The 21427-nt window shown below is 32.1% G+C and overlaps 1 protein-coding gene across 4 annotated transcripts in view; it reads right to left on the bottom strand.

The window, feature by feature from the left end:
- LOC143253188 (uncharacterized) overlaps positions 1–21427 on the bottom strand; it is a 172140-nt gene that overhangs the window by 50127 nt on the left and 100586 nt on the right. The gene's annotated exons all lie outside the window — the stretch shown is intronic.

Below are 21427 nucleotides of genomic sequence, written 5' to 3'. Positions count from 1 at the left end.
TTGTTTTCAGCAGCTTTTCCCAGCATGATATTCGCCATCTTCAACGCAGCTGGTTTTTCGAGTGCTTCACCAATGGTCTGTGGTTTGCCCTGCTTTGCGATTAAGTGCGTAACTTCCTACGATGCTGTGAGGATTGGTTTGTCGATGGGTACAAAGCCGAGAACAGGCAAAGTAGCTTTTTCATCGAACCTGGCTCTCTTTACCTTGAATTCAGCAAGCGTTGTGTTCTTGTATTTTTCTATCTCCATGCAGCTTTAGGAAGTGTTCTCTTAGTTTTGCTGGTGCTAGACTAGAATCGCTCAACTTGGCATCGCAAATCATGCATTGAGGACGCTGTCTCCCATCATGTTCCGTTATACACGTGAATCCATATTGTACGTATTCGTCCGGCCACTTTCTGTTTTTGCTCGACATAGTTAGTATGAAGGGATTGATAGATTAGGAAACAAATAACAAATGACTGACGGTTACTAGAGTTACAAGTCGACTGCTAAGCGCAAGAAGTTCCTTGCAGCACAGATATTAAGGCAAAGTGATGTGATGAGATCAGCCACAGACAATGATGGCCAAGTGGAGCATGACGTCACGAATAATACGAGTGGAGTGAACGGAATGGACACACACACAGTGTGTGCGTCTTGACCTCCGCCGAACCCCTGAGACTGACTCATCGAACCCCTGGGGTTCGAATTAACCCAGGTTTAGATCCACTGGATTAATTAAAATACCCAAGAAATAACTTATCTAGATATTTATTTGAAGTTAAGCACAATGTTACGCAAAGAGGCTATCTATGCTCTACCCACCACTGGTATAGAAACCCCGTTTAAACCTCTGTACGTCCTCAGATATAGTGCTGTATCACTAGGGTTTCATATAACACTCACAAACAGCAAACTGTCTTCTACACTTAGTTTAGTTTAATGAATAATGTTTACTAATTAGTTAATGTTTACATATTTTATAAGTAGGAATAACATATTTGATGATTCGTGGTATCTCTTTGGGAATTTCCTGAAGTCATGTGCCAGTGCTTTTTAAATCATTACATTCAAACAAAGTGAAGCAAAACTTAGTTTATTTTTTTTTATTTTATCAAATTGCATGATGTTAGTTAAGTCAGGAAAATTATAGTAAAATACCTTTTAGAATCTTGAGTAAAAGTTCCCCCAAACAAACAATGTTACGATAAATTTTTCTTTTATAACACTCTAATTTTATTGTGTATAAGTACATTAAAAAGTGCTTATTAATTCATTTAAAATTTGATAAATGGAATGGTTATGCCAGTATTGTACCATTCTTGTTGGACCTTCATTAGTTTATTATATTGTTGAATTTTAAGATTACATGGACTTATATACTTCGTTCTTGGTATAAACATACTACAGCGAAAAAGTATATTTTACTGCACATTATTTAAGAGTATATTTTACTGCACATTATTTAAGAGTATATTTTACTGCACATTATTTGACCGGAGGGCATCATGAGTTGAAATTTAAAATGTCATGATCTAATATGTGGTAACGCGAGAATGGATGGTTAACATTTATAAGACTTAATTATAACAATTAACACTTATTAGCTAAAAAAAACAACAGGTTCGTGATGTAAATTATTCATTGTTAGTTATAAGTTATAAGCTAGTTTATTGTAGATATTTAAACATACAACTTTCCTATTTTGTCTGACGTATTCAATAACCTTGTAAGCTTGATGTTAACATATTTTCATCACTAGTGTCGATTTGATGAGGGAGTTGTTGAAGTAATGTCCCCAGTACTATATGTAAAAGCTCACGTAATCTTCACTTATATAAAAAGATGACATGAATGATTATTCTTTATTATTAATTATTTTAAGTTTTAGGTTGCATTGAAGATCGCCTTCCATTTCTAGTGACTTTCTAACATGTAATTTGAAGAAGGTGTAAATTAGAAAAAGTAAAAACCCGCTAAGGGACTTCGGTATTTCATCTCTTCATTGGATTAAAGAGAATTTTACTCATGTCCAAAAATATTAGAAACATTCAACTGGATACTTTCTGCTCTCATTAGTTATCTTAACTAAAAGTTATTTTAATTTGAAAGCTGTCATAAAGGAAGATTGTTTTACAATCTGTACTGATATATGAAATTACTTTGGACAAATGTACAGTATAATGTTTCTTGGTAGAGTGAACAACCAATCTTCGTCAAAATGTAATGATCTAGTCACACCTATTATATTTTGAAAATTTCAATATAATGTATCAACCGTTTATTAGTCTAATATTTTAGTACTTATATATACCCGAGTGAACAGTATTTCTAAAAAGCTTTGCCTTTTCTACTTAAGATAACTTGCATATTATATTGATTCGTTTAGTTCAATCGTATTAATTACTATATATAAAGGCAAAATAATTTTGGTAAAAGAATTTTGAGAACGGCCAAACTAATTTTTTGTATTTCGTAAACGGTACTGATTTTCGTTCGATAGACCACTTGTTTGAATACTGCTGTCAGTATTATTGCACAAGGTAGATCAGAAATGTAATTTTTGTAATTCATAGGATTAAAAAGAAAGAAAAATACTTTTTGTTAGTTTGGAATTAAGCACAAAGCTATACAACGGGATATCTGGGCTCTGCTCACCACGGGTACCGAAACTTGGTTTCTAGCGTTGTAAATCCGCTGTGCCACTGTGGGGTCGAAATGAAAATAGCACAGTACCTAAAAATGCTGTTAAATACGTGATAATACACATGTATATAGTTGATTAATGATTTCCTCAGTACAGATACTTTCCTTTTAGAGGATGTAAGCAATGACAAAAACAAACAAAATATCATAGTACAACGAAGGAATTAGGGGTAGAAATTATGGTTTGTTTTTCCTAGCTTCAATCATGAAATGCAATCCAGCTTTGGAGATAGTACCAGCCACCAATTACCAGACCTGATCCCCAGGGACATTCGTTCAATTGCTGGTGGTCGATTCATGTTGACAGTAAGAGAGTTTATAAGAGGATAGAATAGCTCAGGAAGAAAGTTTGATTAGGGATAATTACCTTCAGAATATGTGATTATTAGCTTTAGGAAAGGTGACGGCATTGTAAAGTGACTGATGACCAGACACAAGTAAGCCGGAAAGAAGACCTTTGAACCAATAGAATCAAATTGCTCTGTCCGTTTTTTTTACTCTCGTGGGAACGCAAAAATCGCCAATATAGAATTTTGTAAAATTAATGCCAATGTTTAGTTTACTGTATTCGATTATGTTTGATTCTAGCTTTTAAAGAAGTGAACATATTTTATATTTTTGAAATAACAAACAATTAAAATATAATTTCAGATGACCATAATGAAAGACTTATTCACACAAACATGTATACAAAAATATTTTGTTTTTGTTATATGCAATATATTTACACGTACACACACATACGCACATATATACCACATATATACAAAATGCTTATTCTCTTAAGACTGCGATAAATATACGTCTACCCATTTTTTGTATAGTAATATTTTTAATACACATTTTATTACCATTTCATTCTAAAATGTTTCTGAGGTAAAATAGGGCCCGGCATGGCCAAGCGTGTTAAGGCGTGCGACTCGTAATCTGAGGGTCGCGGATTCGTATCCCCTTCGCACCAAACATGCTCGCCTTTTCAGCCGTGAGGGCGTTATAATATTCGGTCAATCCCACTATTCGTTGGTAAAAGAGTAGCCCTAGAGTTGGCGGTGGGTGGTGATGACTAGCTGCCTTCCCTCTAGTCTTACACTGCTAAATTACGGACGGCTAGCACAGATAGCCCTCGAGTAGCTTTGTGCGAAATTCAAAAACAAACAAACAAACATTCTAAAATAATTGCCCCTCAGTGGTACAGTGGTATGTCTGCGGACCTACACACTAAAAACCGGGTTTCGATACTCGTAGAGAGCAGAGCACAGAAAGCACATTGTGTAGCTTTGTGCTTTATTCAAAAACAAACAAATAATTTAAAATAATTATTAAAGATCTCTTTCCTCCCAGCTTTATCTATTTTTACAGTTTTATAGAATGTAAAAGGATAAATAGGTCACTATATGTATAAGAATTGTTACCGCATGTCAGATAATTTAATTTAGTAATATTATAACACACAACTCATTGGAATATTTTACAATAAACTATATTAGCAAAAGTATCGAACAGGGACAGCACTCCTGAAATTAAAATCAGCCAATCAAATCGATATTTTTAAGTAACACGTGTTTTGTAAATGTGTATGTCCGAAAAATAATCTCAGTTCTAATAAAGATATCACAGGTAAAGAACTGACTGACTTTATACCTGGAATGATTATTGCATTCCAATGGGGAAGGAACAGGAGTATGGGTAATTACTTCACTTCCGGCAAATTAGGCTTTCCCAGGTCAAGTGTGTTAACGTCCCTACAGGAAATAGAAGATAACAGTTCTTGACAGTGTCAAAAGCAGGACAGTCAGGCTAAACTCATTAATACAACGGGCTAAAAAAGTTTAAAACATGGTATAAATCCAATCTCCCAAAAAGTAAATAAACGAGCTGGAATTGAGGTCAGCATGTCCACAACATGACGAGAACTGCACAAGCAAGGTTTTATGGAAGAGTTGTTTCTCAAAGAACATGGATTAGAATGCCGAATGCTAGGCGTCGACTGAAGTGGTCCCTTGAACGTCGAGCATGATGTATCGAACAGTGAAAACGCGCCATGTGAGGCGATGAATCACGTTTACACGTTGTTTGCATCCCATGGACGATGCTGAGTTTGGCGTCAATCGGTCAAAAGTTGCGTATTGTAACTCTGAGGTATTATGAGTGAGAAAGGTTGTGGGGGAAGTTAATGGTTTTAGCTGGTTTTTCATGATAGAAACTGGGTCCTTATATTGACAGTTTGGGCAATACTACACTGTCAGCTTTGATGAAATACTACGTTGACGTTGAATGTTCTTACGTCTACTTGTATGACAACTCGTCTTGCCATACCGTTATATCTTTTTGAAACTTGTAGAATAAAAAAACAACGAAAATATGCAGCGAAAAGCTGACAGCCTTGACTTATATCGAATCGAACAACTTTAGAACGTCTTGGAACGATGCTCGGAAGTTAGAGCCGACAGGCCACAATCCATTACTGAATTGGCACGTAAATTTAAGGAGAAATAGAATATGATAATTTAGGTATTTACCAAGATTTCAGCGAAAGAGTTAGAACTGTGATTGTTGTAAGATGTGAACCAACACCCTATTACAAACGCAATAATCGATTATAAATTAATGAAATTGTATATTTTCTTACTGTCTTTTCTGTTCTTGTGATTTTTATGAGTCATTTTGAGCTCCAACTTTTAATGTTCCCATTTTTATGCAGAATTAGCAGCAAGAAGTGGAGTTATAAATCAAATTATGTTTCATATGTAGTTTTGTTCGTTAAAACATTTTGATGAACTCCTGAAGTCCATAATATATTACTTATTTAGAACAAAGTGTCTTAACGAATTTGTTTTATAACAGTTGCTAAACAGTATAACACTAAAATTACCACATCTTTATATTAAACTGGTGAGATGATGTTGCGTTAAACTCATGAACGTGTTCAATTGTACTCCTTACCAAGTCTAACCATTTCACATAAACTATAGATTATTGAAAAAAAAAGAATAACAAGAAAGACCAATAACAGAATCCGTATTGTTACCGAATTAAATTTTGTAATTTTGTTATCGCCAGAGGCATCGATTCGAGCGTATGAATCCTCCTCCTAGTGTAATGTTGGGGAATTGGGAGTGAACCTCATCCTCAACCAACATTTCTGGCATGGGTTAACCAGGAAAGACGTGCAATAACTTCACAGTAACCTCTATTGCTTAATACCTCATTTTTAAAGTAATATAATTGTAATGCTTTTATGATTTTTAGTTAAGATTCAATAACCAAATGAATAGTTATAAGTAATGTTTTTAATTTGTTTTAGACCAAAGATACATAATAGATTATCTACGCTCTGTCCACTATGAAGAATCGAGTCCCAGACTGTAAGTCTATAAACTTAACGTTATCTTAACGGGAGGAATAGTTTTAAGATCTTTCAGAAAGTATAGGTAAGAAACTGAAAATAGCTGCAGTGAAGTTAAACTGAGAATGGTAATTATAAACAAATTACAAAACCTAAAAGAAAATCAATTTATATCCTAGGTCTACTAATAACCTTTGGAGATTCAATTACTTTTTACTAATGAAGCAGTAAAACACACGCAATTTGTATTTACAAGAACGTGGTGGCAATAAAACAAAACAAAAGTATGTATTTTCTTCAGTGAAATTAAAGATAAGCACACGAAAATTGCTATTACTGTTTAAACGAACCACTTTAATTCAGTGATATATCAACTATATCTGTGTTTTCCTAATAATATGCATAGATCTATGTACGAAATATACACAGACATCTCGTCTATTGCAGCAGCTCATAATTTTAAGCTCATGTGTTCATTAATTCACTTAAGGAAAAAAATATTGAAATAAAGAAGTAGCAGTTATTTTAATTTTTAAATGAATGTAATACACATATGATAAATTATTTGCAAGTGCCAGAAGTGCTTATATATATTCCAGTTTATTATCTTCATTATCAGACTTTTGTTATAAATACTTCTTTTATCAGTGCAACTGAGGAATGGGCTTAGATTAACAATCTGAGGGTTCATCTTTCGCGTTCCATTGCCGCAAAGACATGATCTGTAATTTAGGGCTGTGGATATGTTCCACTACTCGATTAAAGTTGTCAAGAATCTACATTAGATGCTGTTGACTGGATGCCTCTGTTGGGTCAGAAGTCTGGTAGGCTCTCGCAAATATAAATAAATATCACTTGCGTAGCTTTGCGCAAATTTACGACAAAAATAGACCATGCAGTTGCGTTCGATAAAATATAAAACAATATTTGCTTATAAATATAGTAAACTGATTTTTGTGCTCGCAAGAAAGATAAACGAAGAATAAAATAACCGCCACAATAAACCATTTTAAAAATGAATTTAGAACGATAAAAGTGTATATATATTCTGAAACTCCAACCTTATCGTAACATTGTTATTTCCCTATCAGAAATCTGGTTAAACTCTATAAGTGTTATGAATCAGTATTTTGTAAATGGAATATTACAGAATGATCTTCACTTTCCTTAAGCTTAATGGCCATGTTATTGAGAAAATGTTAATGCTGTAATTTCATCAGTCAGATTTTTATCGATACCTTTTGTTTCATTTTGCTTTCTGCAAATAAATAAAACTGGAATCTTAGTTCCTATAACAATTAATAAAAAAATATAACTTAAAATATTTTACGCATATAATTGACTTAATAAGTACAGATATGCAAAAGAGAACATAAATTTGTTCGTGTAGAATTTTCATCAACATGTTTCAGCCTTTTTAAAAATCGTGTATAAACTAATAATATTTTGATAAATTGTATTAAATAATTTACGAGAATTATATCTTAATAAGCGAAGGAGTGTAAACGAGTGCATAATTTCTTTTTAGGTAAAATATTGAACAGACTGTGTTAGTCTCTTTTAATAAATAAAAATAAATTATTATACAATTTTACTAAAACGTTATTTTATTGGGGTATGTTATTATATATAGAAGATAATATAAATTAAAAAAGCACAAAAATATACTAATAATTTAATATTAGTATTCCTAGCTCTGCAGATGATTTTAAAGTTGTGCCAAATATTTCTGAATAGATTAATCTTTTGAAGGTACATAAAGTAACGGAGTTTTATCTTCATGCTTGAAAGCAAATACGTCCGTCTTTTCTTCCATACCGAATTTCACGGTTCTCTTTTGTAATAGTAACATAAGAATTCTCTGTATAAGTAAAATGTCTTCCATGAAAGTATCGGCCCAGTCACGCATTAAAAGATTTTACTCTTAAAAGCTCAGTCAAAATGAAGGAAGTTTTCGGTTGATAAGCATAACGAAGAGAAGCGTGTAGAATGAGAAATTTTAAGAGTATAACGGTATTACAGACCTATAAATGCAGAACGAAATCTTTTGAATATATTTTTCTGGAGCTTTTCAAAAGAAACCTGTAACATAAACTTCCCTTTGTTCAAGATTTGTACTAATCCTGTTCCAGTTTGACGTATGACTAAGTGTAAGCAAAAAGGCACTTTGCTTAAATAAATACATGCTGCTAAAAATATAAAAAAATTATGTGCTGTGATTTTTTCCACCGAAACCTGAAAATTAAGTCTATATTTATATTTTTCCTGTAAACTGCCATCCAGAGCTTACTTTACGATTTAAAAGAAAAATATGTTACTTATGTACTATCAATTTGTTCTGCAGTTCTATCATAATTAGAATACAATCATATATCATAATTAGAATACAATTATATAACATAATTATAAAAGATGTAAGTACTGGGTTAAAGATTACACATACTATTTAATACAAACTATGCTAAATATTTTTATTCACATAACTTTAATTACCATTATGAATATATCGAAATAAATTTAAATGGCATTCTGAGAACCTTTGATAGAAACATAATAAATATACATGTACAGGAGATATTGTTCATTTATTTCGAAGAAATAAATTAAATTTTATTATTTACACTTAGAATGCGGCTGAGTTAAATTACATATGAGAACTTAAGGTTTGTATTTTATGATGTGGTATATTATCTTTCGAGTTACTTAGTAGATTGAGAAATCATTTCTTTTTTCACTTATAACATCAAAACAAAACGAGGAATAAAAGCAATATAATTCGGATATGTCATGCTTTATGTTACTTATTTTTCGGGATATCAATAAAATTGAGGGTCATTCAGGTTTGTTTGTTTTTTGCAATACATTTAAACCACAGTAGAAGAATAAAGAAAAATGATCATTTTTATTTAAAGGATTGTTTGCTCGTTTTGAAGTAAGCACAAAGCTACATAATGGGTTATCTGAGCTGTGCCTACCACGGATATGAAAACCCGGTATATAGCGATGTTAGTCCGCAGACATACCATTCTGCCACTGGGGGGATATGTAACATACGTGGACAAACAAAAAATTAGAATCATTGAAATATTTGTGTATTGTTTATAATGAAAACAATTGTAACAATATACATATATATTTATATGAGATAATTTCTAAACTGCACTTTTCGGTTGTAATCTAAATATAATGACAGAGATTGTCTGTGGTAATAGCATCCAAAAAGAAAGCGTTGAGGATATTCCATCTGTCAGACAAAATCCAAACGCAGATAAAAAAATTAGTCAACAATCATGAAAATTCAATTAAGGGTGCGGAGTTGAGTAGTTGTACCCATAACGTCTCAATTCATTGCCTTTCACTATCTGTAGCCAGTTGTGGGAAGGCAGTCACTCTTAAAGAGATGCTTTAAAGTCAAAAGCAGAAATAAAATTAAACTACTTCTGGTAAACGTTATCTACAATCTTCTACCCTTAAAAGTTCTAAACATTAATAAAGTGGAATAATAACCGCCCTATAATTCTATTACAAGTAACCATCAATCTCCACTCTATGTTTCTGTTCGATTGAGGTTTCTGATAACATTTCAGATGTCAAGAAAATAGGCCTTATAAAGTCCTCAAATTTTAAAGAAATTACTTTAATTCACAAGAACTTGCGTATTTGTTCCCTTTCAATGGTTCAGTGAAGACTCAGGGTTCACAACACTGAAAATCGTGTTCGAAACCCGCGTTTGGCACAGAGCAGAAATATCAGAGTGTAGCCTTGTAATTAAAACAACTACTGTACTTCAACATTGCGTGTATTCGGCTAGTAAGCCCAATACTTGAAGCACCGGTAAAAAGAAGCTGACATTAAGTAGATATCTAATGAAATATTTATCTAATAAAGTGTTATATAATTCAGCACTGTTATTCTTCGTGGTCGTCACGTTCGTAATATACAACGTTTACAAGCAGAGTTATCCAGCGCTGTTCGTATTTTCGAAAACAGCAACAACCCTTCTCTCTCTGTCTCCCCATTCCACTCTTCGATAGTTTTAAGTTTGATTTAAAAAAACAAACTACGAAACTGTTTTAAATCAGGGCTTCCTTACAAACAATGCTATTTTTTATTTTTCTTTGATTGGCAAAAATAATTAGACCTTTATGGAGAATATTTAGATTATTCGTTCTGGCAAACAGGGTAAGCCTAGCTCTATTCCTTCTTTCTCCCGTTATTCCTACTCAAATATTAGAATTTCAAAAGTGAATATGTGTGTAATATTATGTTGAATTTGCTTTAATGTTAATTTAATATACTTTAATGTGATACCGTACTAACATTATAAGATTCACGTACAAAATATTCTACAAACAAAATGTACTTTATACTGTATCAAAAGAAACAAAATCCACTTCCATGTATCGAACCATCGGAGGAATATTCGCTGACTTGACTTTAATCTCATTTTACACAGTAATGTAAGCTTTGTTCTTTTTCAGGTAGTCTATTTTATGATAGATAGCATAATTTTGTTTATAGGCTAAGCTAACTGTGTGTTTTTTCACACACAACATTCTAATTGTGCATATATTTTAGTGTTTGATGTGAAATATATGATGTATTACTAGATGTATAGTTAATGAACTATAACGAAATAGGCTCATAATACTATATTCTAAATCACAAAAAAATGTCTTGTTTAGATTTAATTAAACACAAAAGTATACAATAAGATATGTGTTCTCTGTTCACCTCAGCTAACAAACCCAGGTTTCTAGCAGACATACCACTGTGCCAGTGGGGAGTGGGAGCCAAAAGTGTCAAGTCTTTTGTTTAGAATTTATTTGTGATGATGAGAAACCCACTTGAATTAAAAATGTATCTCCGAACGAATGGTATGGGCATTAGCACTTTTACCAAAATCGAGAACAGCGTTTCGACCTGAAGATGACCTAAGAAAAACGAAATGTTGTTTTCTACTTTATTTTGGTAAAAGTGTTAATACTCATACCAGCCGTAGTGAGACACAAAATTTATTCGTTAATGTATATGTTAACGATAAACATTACCAGTACGGCTAGCAGCCTATATACATGTATGGAAACGAAAAATTGTAGTTTTGCCACCTTCATGTGAAGGAAGTGTGATCTACGCAGTGAACGTGGTGGACAAAGAAGCAAGCAAACAAACAAACAAACAAACAAACAGAGTTATTTTAAGTTTTATATAGAGATAACTAGACACATAATATTTCATCAGCTGAATTTATTTGTAAAATATTAAAAGTAACTGAAAGATAAACAACAATCGTCTCAAATAATCATGCCAGAGTTGCATAGGAAATATTTCATTAAATCTACACATGTATTTTTGCATTTATACCATTGCATATATTTTTATTTAATTGTTGTAAATTATTTTGTTTCAGTTATTTCGGATACACTAACTGGATACTTCAAAATACGTCATGCATGCTTAAACGTAAAGCGTACTACTTAGTTTCATATATAAAAGTAGACTGATTATGTGATATGTCAAGTTTCTGGTAAGTCTTGAATATAGCTGGGGAAAGCATGGAAAGCGTTCTTCAGCGTGCACGTTTACAGGTGCTCTTCTAGCAGAACAAGTTGTTATCAAAGACCGCTTTTACGAACAACTGATTAACGAAGTTTTCCAACAAGTTTTATGGATAATGAAAGTAGAAAATGGTACGTTTATTACTAGTAAATTGTAACCTCTGATGACTGGTGACTACCAATAAAATAAACAAAAACAACAATTGGAAAGACTTTTAAAATGTAAGATGTAGACTATATTCTAGTAGGAAGATTTCTTCAACACTTGAGAAAATCAGATTCCACAATTTCCAAAGTGCTGGAGATAGTTAATGATTAATAATATTCCAAGTGCACCTGAACTTTCTAATTATTTCTACACTGATAAATAAGGCCTCTTTGGACATAATGACAATGAAACAATTTATCCATCTTTTATTGTTCGAAATTGGTTCAACGATATAAAAGTGACGAATTTAGTAATTTGTTTTAGGGCAGCAATTCACCAGACTACCATAGTCCGGCTAACTAGTTAGACAGTTTTAACAAAATATATTCAGGTTTTGCCTTATTTTATGCTAAATTAATTATGTTTATCAGATAGGTCAACGTAGAAGGTTTGTTTCATTGGTTTTCTCGCGTGTCCTCCACATCATATTAATTTCAGTAAAATTCTAATTTTTTATATGGTCTTCTCTGGCATGACAAGTTATGGTAGATAAGCTAGTATTAAAAACCAGAAGAAGGGAAAGAAGAAGAATTTTAAAATAATAAAGTTACCGGTTAAAGAAAGTCATGAAATTTAAACGTCAATATAGTACCACTCTATGAGAAAACCTGCCTTTAGAGAAGAAAATATCTAATTCTTCAAGAAATACTATAAAAAAGAACTTGGACTAGAAACAACAACAAAAATAAAAACAGTACAACAGCATCATCCCATATATGGTTTACTTAAAATTGACAAAAAGGGATCCCTCTCTGACCCGTTTTTAACTACAAAGATTTATCATGCCACCACTTTGTTTTGGGTGTTTGTTTGGAATTAAGCACAAAGTTACACATTACAAGTATCCAAACCTGTTTTCTAATCCTCAGACATACCGCTGTACCACTGAGGAACACCCCTTTGCTAATGTCTTATAAAGGCAATACCACCATTAACGAGTAAAATATTTTAACGTGTTAAAAGTATCTCATTTTGTAAAGACTAAAGAAGCAACCAAAATAACCTCACAAGCCACTATAGTAATTTCTGATGTATCCATTCTTTACACTAACTTTTCGAAAAGTGAGATTAAATGATCTTCGGTGTAAAAATGGCCACGCCGGTAAATAATCACTCATGACATTCTGTCTTGTAGAATGAATGATGTGTAACTATTGTTGAGTGACCCGTGAATGATTAAAGTGCGACTTCAACTTTTTGATATTGAACAACTTTTATCTAAGGTAAGCACTTGATTATTTTGCTGTTACAAAATTTTTAATTCAGGGAATTTTACTTTGTTGATTTCAAATAATGAGCAGTCATAGACAAACGAATATATCATAAGAAATACTCACTAATTCCTTATAATCTTCGATTGTATTACGATGAACAACTTAAGGTAAGACCCCTTCCCCTTTATCGCAAGGCTGTCTAATAGCCCACCAATGATCTTTATTTCTGTCATAGGCTTTGACCGCTACGTATTAACATTGTCACACTAGTACCTACGTTACTTTGTATCATTGTTTCACATAATGTGCAAACTCGCACATATTCTTACGGATATCTGTCGAGAGCATTTATATGACAGTTTAAGTAGCTTATATGTAGTTATTAAACGTATCACTTATTTTAAACTACAGTTTTTATACTTATGGCGATGTCAAATTTACTTTCTCTTGGAAAGTCCATTTAATTCGATCATATAGGTCAAATAGATCCTAACAGCAAAACTAAAAATTACTTTTCAAATAAAAAATGGTTCATTTTAAAATACCTGTATTTTTAAGCGACATTAATTTTGGTCGATGAAAACCACATTCAAAATGAAAGTAGCTAACACTTTGAAAATAACATAACTCTCCCACAAAATAACATTAAAACATCCACAATAATAGAATTCACAACCTTGTGCATGAGAAAACTGCCAACAAAAAAATAAATACTAGCAAGAAGGTCTCACAGGAAATATCTTGAAATCAAAACCCTCAAAATAGTCGCTCTGTGCGCCAAGATGTTTCGATGAACCTACGTAATATGGCAACATACTAAAGAGAAGCATATACAATTCATGAAATAATTGAACAGACAAGTTCACGCTATATGATTACAATGGAAACAAAAACAGATAACAAGACTTTCATTCCTTGGTGAGATATACAACACACAATACATATAACACAGGTACGAGTAAATACCTAAACTGTAAATTAAGCTGTTTCGACAGTGCAAAGAAAAGTGTCCTAGGTTGCTTAAATTCAGAATGAACAAGCTTTTTAATTATAAAAGAGCTAAAAAGATGGACGCGAAACACATAATTATAACCCCCATTAACAACAGATGTGAGGAACATTTCACATAAAAAATAATGATAAACGATAAAAACAGATAAGAAGAACTACAAACATACAACTATATTCCCTTATTTATATGCAAAAACGGCTCGTTTGGGCTGAGAAAACACTTTTACATAGAAGAGCGAACAACGTTTCGACCTTCTATGTAAAAGTGTTTTCTCAGCCCAAACGAGCCGTTTTTGCATATAAATTTCTCAACAAGTGGGTTTCTCGTCATCACTGATTATATTCCCTTATGTTCTACCGAGATATATCTCTCTAAAAATAAGCATAGGATATATAAACAATACAAATTCACAATTGTACTAATAAGCCACAACACAGTAAAAACGCAGTTACCTTACAAAACTGACCTAAGAGTCCAATTGGAAAGGCAAAAGATCATTTATAGCATTCTCCATGATTGTTGATAACTATACATTGTAGAAACAAAACGTCTAACCAAAGTTAGAAATCAGAATTATAACAGATACACAATACTGATATATTTGTAACAGACCGCCATACACACACAGAAGAAAGAAGACAATTAAATAAATTAAAATAATACAAAAATAATAAGATATGAATGACAGATAAGAAGATAAAGATAAATGAAACCTGCCACTTCAACCTAACTGGAAAACATGTTCACTGAATCCACTGAAGAAATCAGCAAAACATGAATATTACTCTTGTTAGCTGGTTCATTGAGCTTCTAACTGGGTAGATCCTGTCGTTCAGATAGCTCACGAGGATAAGAAAGCTGAGGCAACTACCAACAACGTGATATCTATCTTAGAACTACCCCGATTAAAAAACAACAACACACAAATCTGTTCTTCATTCCAGCTAAACTACATAATATCCACTAGAAACTGAACATATTTCGAATTGTAACAAACATGTCATGGATGGGTCAATCTTGATGCAGCTCAGACAAGTATGGGTATAGTTGTGATTGATGTAAAGCATGCGTCAAACGATGTATACCAAAAATATCAATGTGTTGCATAACATTTGGTATGTTGATTTACATATATATACATTTAGGTAAATACATATATACAAGCAAATATTCAGAATGTAATATATATTTTCTTTGTTTTGAATTTCGCCTATAGCTACTCGAAGGCTATCTGTGCGGGTCATACTCTAGAGGAAAGACAGGTTGTCAACACCACCCGCAGCCTATTCTTGGGCTGCTCTTTTACCCGCGACCTACAGAATGCTTGTCGAGTGCCCTAACCACGAGGCCTGGTGTAAGACGTAGAACACCAGACAGCATAACACAATGAACCTCCTCTTGATCACTTATACTACAGAGAATAACATTAATTAATTACTTCGTATAAATATATATACTAACTGGAGTACCCGTTCCATGGACAGAAGCTATGTAAATTCGTTATTAATGAAAGGTTATTTTAGGACATGAAAAGTTGCTTCCATTATATGTAATTGTAAAAAAACACAAAAACGCCGATGTGAAACGGCAAATTTTTATGTATCTTTCCATGGATCCAATGAGCCTTTATGCCAAATTTTGTGAAGCTCCATTCACAAGAGGTGCGGTAACAGTAAAAAAAACTATGACATTCGTTTGTTCAGATTAATTTGTACAAGTTATACTTTAGCGGTAGTACCTAATGTGCTATTGATCCTTGTAAGCATCGATTATTGGATTTTTTTTCCAAGATGAACAGAATAGTGCACTAATAAGTTAACATTACCATATCTAAAAGTACATAGTCTTCTAAACAATAAACAACCTTTAAAATAGCTTTGTATAACAACGTATAAAAATGTTTAGAAACATATGTAGGGAAAGAATAATTGCTAAAATCTCTAAGTTCAAATGCACTTTCTCTGTACACCAAACCTGCATTGTGAACGTATGAAAAAGTAGCTTTATTAATATTTTGTCGTAATTCAATGTATAGATCAGTATATGTTCAATATATAAGAACAATAGCTTCGAGTAGTTTTGTAGAGATACGTAATTGTTTAGTTTAACTAGTAAATCTACTCTTATATCAGATACTACTATTAAAAATAAAACTTTGATCAAATTCTATTATTTTATATATATATTTTTCAATGTAAATAGTAGAAAATTACTAGTAGTTATATGCTGATACGATACGTTATGAAAAATATATACTTTTTATGGATGTTTATGGGGTACGTCAAATAAATATTGAGTACACTGATTGATTGATATTTAAAGTAACCCTGTATGTAACACAATTCATAAAAAAGTTAAGTGTTCTGCAGGAAAGTTCACATTAAAAACAAACCAATATTTCTGTATACGGCTATTTCTTCTTTGCAGCCCCTTTGGAAGTATGGTGGAATATCATTGTGTCTTTTAAATTCACATACATATATGTAATAGATTGTCATGGTAAAATACTTGTATGAAGACACAACGCTTAAGTCCAGATGATATTATCACTTAAAAGTTCAAAGTGTAAGCTTGGTTGTTTGTTGTGCTTGGTGTAAAGCTGCACAAAGTTTTCCTGCTCTAATCGTCCACAGTTTTGAAGTGATAGACTAAATGGAAAGTAAATCAGTTAATACCACCCACTTCGAACTCTTGGGTTGCTCTATGTAGTATTTGAAACTAAACGAATAATTTCACCTGCTTAGTTTATAATAATTTGGCAGTTAAACATTTAGCCATATTAATAAAATAAATAAATGTATATATATCTGTCGTTGTTTTTGAGAATATCTGTACTTTTTCAATAAAAAACTTTCGAAAGTAATTTCACAGATCTTTCTTTGTAATGTACCCTGTTCGATTTATAAAATACTGAGCGAGAATATTTCACAAAAATTACTGTACAAACTTAGGTTAATGTTGCAACTGATAATGACATTCGGTGAAGTGAATGTTAAGCACAAAACCACACAATGGGCTATTTGTGCTGTGTCCACCATGGATATCGAAAGCTGGTTTTTAGCGTTATAAGCCTTCACCTTTACTGCTGGACCACTGGCAGTGAATAAGGGGAATGTTACCGCAAAATATGTGCCCCTTCTAGTAAATTAATTGGACTATCTGCTGTTCCATCGCAGGGAATCGAACTTCGTATTTTAGTATTGTGAGTTCACAAGGGAACACTAGCAAATTAATAATACAGAATGTTATTATGTTTTTAAAGGCGTTTCATGAATTATTATAAAAAATAACAATTTAAAATGTTAAAAATATAATAAATATTAGCTTTTCATAATTTATCATCCCGCCCCAGTGGCTCAGCGGTATGTCTGTGGACTTACACCGCTAAAAATCGGGTTTCGATACCCATGGTAGGCAGACAACAGATAGCCCATTATGTAGTACTGTGCTTAATTCAAAACAACGACAGTAATTTATTCTTTTGTAACTTATTTTTAATCATAATCCTTATATGAACTGTACTTAAGAATTTATACATATCAGTTGGCTATGCTGTTTTTAGGGAAAAAGTACACACACACACATACATATGCTAATTTGGAAAAATACACAATTTGAAATTGATTAAAATTCAGTAGAAATAAGCATAAAAACATCGTCTAAGCAAATAAAACTTGTGCTTAACCCTATAGATACAACAGTTGATCACTTAATGTTAACTAAAAGATATATCATGTACAACATATTAGAAGCTAAAGAAAGTTAAAATTCGGGGATAGAAGAAAATAATGTCATGCGCTATGTATTACTGCGTTAATTTAACATTATCAGGTAAATAGGTCACAACATGAGGTTTCTTACAAGCATGTGCAAAACAATAAGGAAAGTGCTTCAATAATACATGCAAAAATATTATTTGAATGGAAAGAGTATCAGAAGTCGCGTTATAGAGAACATGAGTGGTAGAAAACAAATAAAGGTGTAAATATTATGCTTGAATGATTATAATATTTGACGTATAAATGAATGTTAGTGGTACAAATGTTATTAGATAGTAACATTTTTCCCAGTGTTGTATTGCGTGTTGAATTATGCCTAAATAAAAAGGTTTGATAAAAAAATTAATGTTATTTTATCTTTATAACAGTAGAGATATTCGAGTGCATGTGTTTTCTATGTAGGCAAAGTGTAAGATAAGACAAACAGTTTAATATATAGAAAAACACTATAACCAGTTGGCATTTCTTTACTTATACAAAACGAATATCAGAATAAAATATTTATCACAAATCTTTTCTGAAGAAAAATTGAATTGTTTTACTTTGTTGTAATTTGAATACAATTTCTCAACGTGTCTGAAGGCGGCAGAAAACAAGCATGAAAGGTTTTCGGGTGCATTCAAACTTTCTTGTATTGAAACATTATAGAAATAATAACCATAATGTTTTTTACAATGACCTTAAACACCATACACAAATGATGAATCTAACTTTATAATTTAAATCATGAACATTAATGTTTTCAACAGACAGAAAACATTTACACAAAGGATTTCGAAAGTAAAGAGGATTCTGGCAAAATCACTAGTTTGATAAGTAAATTGACGATTTAGTTTGTGATGCAAATGTGTTTGTGTATTAATACTTTTTTTTACAGTCTTATCGCACGGAGATGGTTTTTTAATGCCAATAAGAAACTTGCTATCTGACTAATGTATTGATTCTACAGATTATATTGTAGTTATGAACAAGCAGGGTCGTACAAGTCATCTTTATATGTTCTCAGTATCATTTATACGAAGTCTACTTTCTTATTTCAAAGGATTTAGCGTTTAAGCATTCATAAAAATATTTTCATTAATATGTGTGTGTGTGTAACAGTATTTTATTTCTCATGAAAAATTACACACATATAATTTTTTTTATTGTCCCATTTTAGCTAAATTGCTCGAAATTATTGTATATTTGTTTCAGAAAAATACTTTGCTTTGCTCCCACACTTGCTGTTTATATATGTGTGCGTGTGCTAAATGACTTGTGCATAAAATTATTTAAAACCATAATAATTCCATGAGGCTTCACAATTATGTTGTGATGTATTTCAAAAATATTTTGTGTAATTATTAATGTATATCTGACGTTGAAGTCCAGTGAACGTTAGGCTACTTTAAAAAGCTTTCATTTCTCTCTTAAGACTTCGTTTCAGTTGTGTATAAAGGTATGAAAAACATCGTAAAAACAACGTTATCTGTCATGTATACATCATATTGATAAACACTGGAATTTTTCAACGTTTCAACCTTTTCTTCTTATAAATAAAAGTGTTAATGCCAATACCAGCCGTTCAGAGATACATTTTTGTTTCTAGTTGTTTTCTCGTCATCAAGCATTTTTGACATGTTCTGCTGGAAATTTATTGATAAATGTCTAATGTTGCAATGCTTCAATATTCTCAGAGTTACTTCTTATTTTTCGTTGCTTTTTGGAGTGAAAGATGTTACAAAGATAAGAACTTAGAATTATGTGCAAAGATTGAACAAACTACACTTGCTTTGTTACTAATGGGTTTATAATATGAAATGGTTAAATTATTTAGTCTCTCAATAGGTCAGCAGTAAGGTCACGAACCTGCAATGTTTAAGTCTAGGGCTCGATTCACCATGATGAACAGAATGCAGATAAGCTCATTGTGTAATTTTGCACAAAAGAGCAAAAATAATAACTAAACTTATTAATATTAACAATTTTTAAGTCATTGATATTGAGTGTATATAATCATACAACTGAATAAACACACAAAAATACATTAGAAATAAGAAAGAACAAAATAAAGTGAAACTACCAGTATCTTGTCTGAATATATGTTTCAGTATAAGTTATGAATTTAAAAATACTCAAATAGAGTTACATGTTTGTTAATTAATTATTCATTATAAACTAAAAAAAAAACGTGTTTGGATTTTCAGTAAGTAAAACAATTGAGTTAGAATGCCTTTAATCTTCACTTCTCTTCCAAAGAGGCCCTGCATGACCACATGGGTTAAAGCATTGGACTCTTAATTTGAGGGTCGCGGGTTCGAATCCCCGTCGCACCAAACATGCTCGCCTTTTCAGTCGGTGGGGACGTTACAATTTGTCAGTCAATCCAACTATTCATTGGTAAATGAGTAGCCCAAGAGTTGGCGGTGGGTGGTGATGACTAGCTGCCTTCCCTCCTGTCTTACACTGCTAAATTAGGGACGACTAGCGCAGATATCCCTTATGTAGCTTTGCGCAAAATTCAAAAACAAACAAACCTCTCCCAAAGAGACCACAGGTGTCTGAGCTTGAGAGCTTATAACGTTAGAATCTGAGATTCAAACAAACAATACTTAGGATAAAAGAGTACTAAACATTCATAAGAATATATTTCAAACAATAACTGTTTTTTAAATAACAATACCACTGTAAGAAACAAAATTGCTTAATATTTTCACTGGAATGGATAATAAACATTTTTCTAAAATATACTGAAATGTACTGTGTTCGTTAACTCTCCTCAACTCTTTTATGATGTGTATTTATTGCACAGGCATTAACAATACAGTAAAGTATTTTATGGTTCATGAAATATATTTCAAGAACTGGAAGGCTACTTGTTTTAATCACTAATGCCGCTATACAGTAGTGTGCTGTTTGTCAGTCAAGCATTATATACTAAAGTGACGTCACATAAGGAACGTTTAAAGTTTCAATTTGTACTGTCGTGACGTCAGCAAAAGGTACGCATGCCATGAATCACTAGAAGAATTATACACTCTTAAGACTACAAAATAGAATCACATGTTAACTTCACATGGAAGAAATAAAAATATTTGTTACTTTTAATTTTGGATTTATATATTCTTGAATGTGGAAGTAGCTCTGTGGAAGTACATTTGGTATATATCTACATATTCTACCTATTTGCTAATCTACTAATATTTATACTTATCTATTAATTGATTGTTAAGTGGTTTTCCTTGCTTGTAGCTAAGCAAGAAAACTACATAATGGGCTATCTATGATCTGCCCACCACTGGTATTGAAAATCGGTATCTAGCAGTGTGAGTCCGCAGACATAGTGGGTGGGGCATTTATTAAACTAAATTATTGAGATTTTGAGAGCTTATCTCACAGAATCTGTATATCTTAAGGAAATAAACTTGTCAAAAAGTTTTAATTTTGTTTTCTCGTTTGCTTTCTTTCCTACTTAATATGAATCTTTCTACGAGATTTTAAACTCGAAATATATTTCATTTTTACACATAATAGTTTAAATTCACTTTGAAATACTACTTAGGAAATATATAATAAAGTATGGGCACGTAAACTGTTGTACACGGGAAAAAGACAAACGTTTTTCATCATCACATGCATAGAAA

This window comes from Tachypleus tridentatus, chromosome 6 (genome assembly GCF_004210375.1).
Source record: "Tachypleus tridentatus isolate NWPU-2018 chromosome 6, ASM421037v1, whole genome shotgun sequence".
NCBI classification, from domain to species: Eukaryota; Metazoa; Arthropoda; class Merostomata; order Xiphosura; family Limulidae; genus Tachypleus; species Tachypleus tridentatus.
This window is presented reverse-complemented; position numbering and strand designations above follow the sequence as displayed.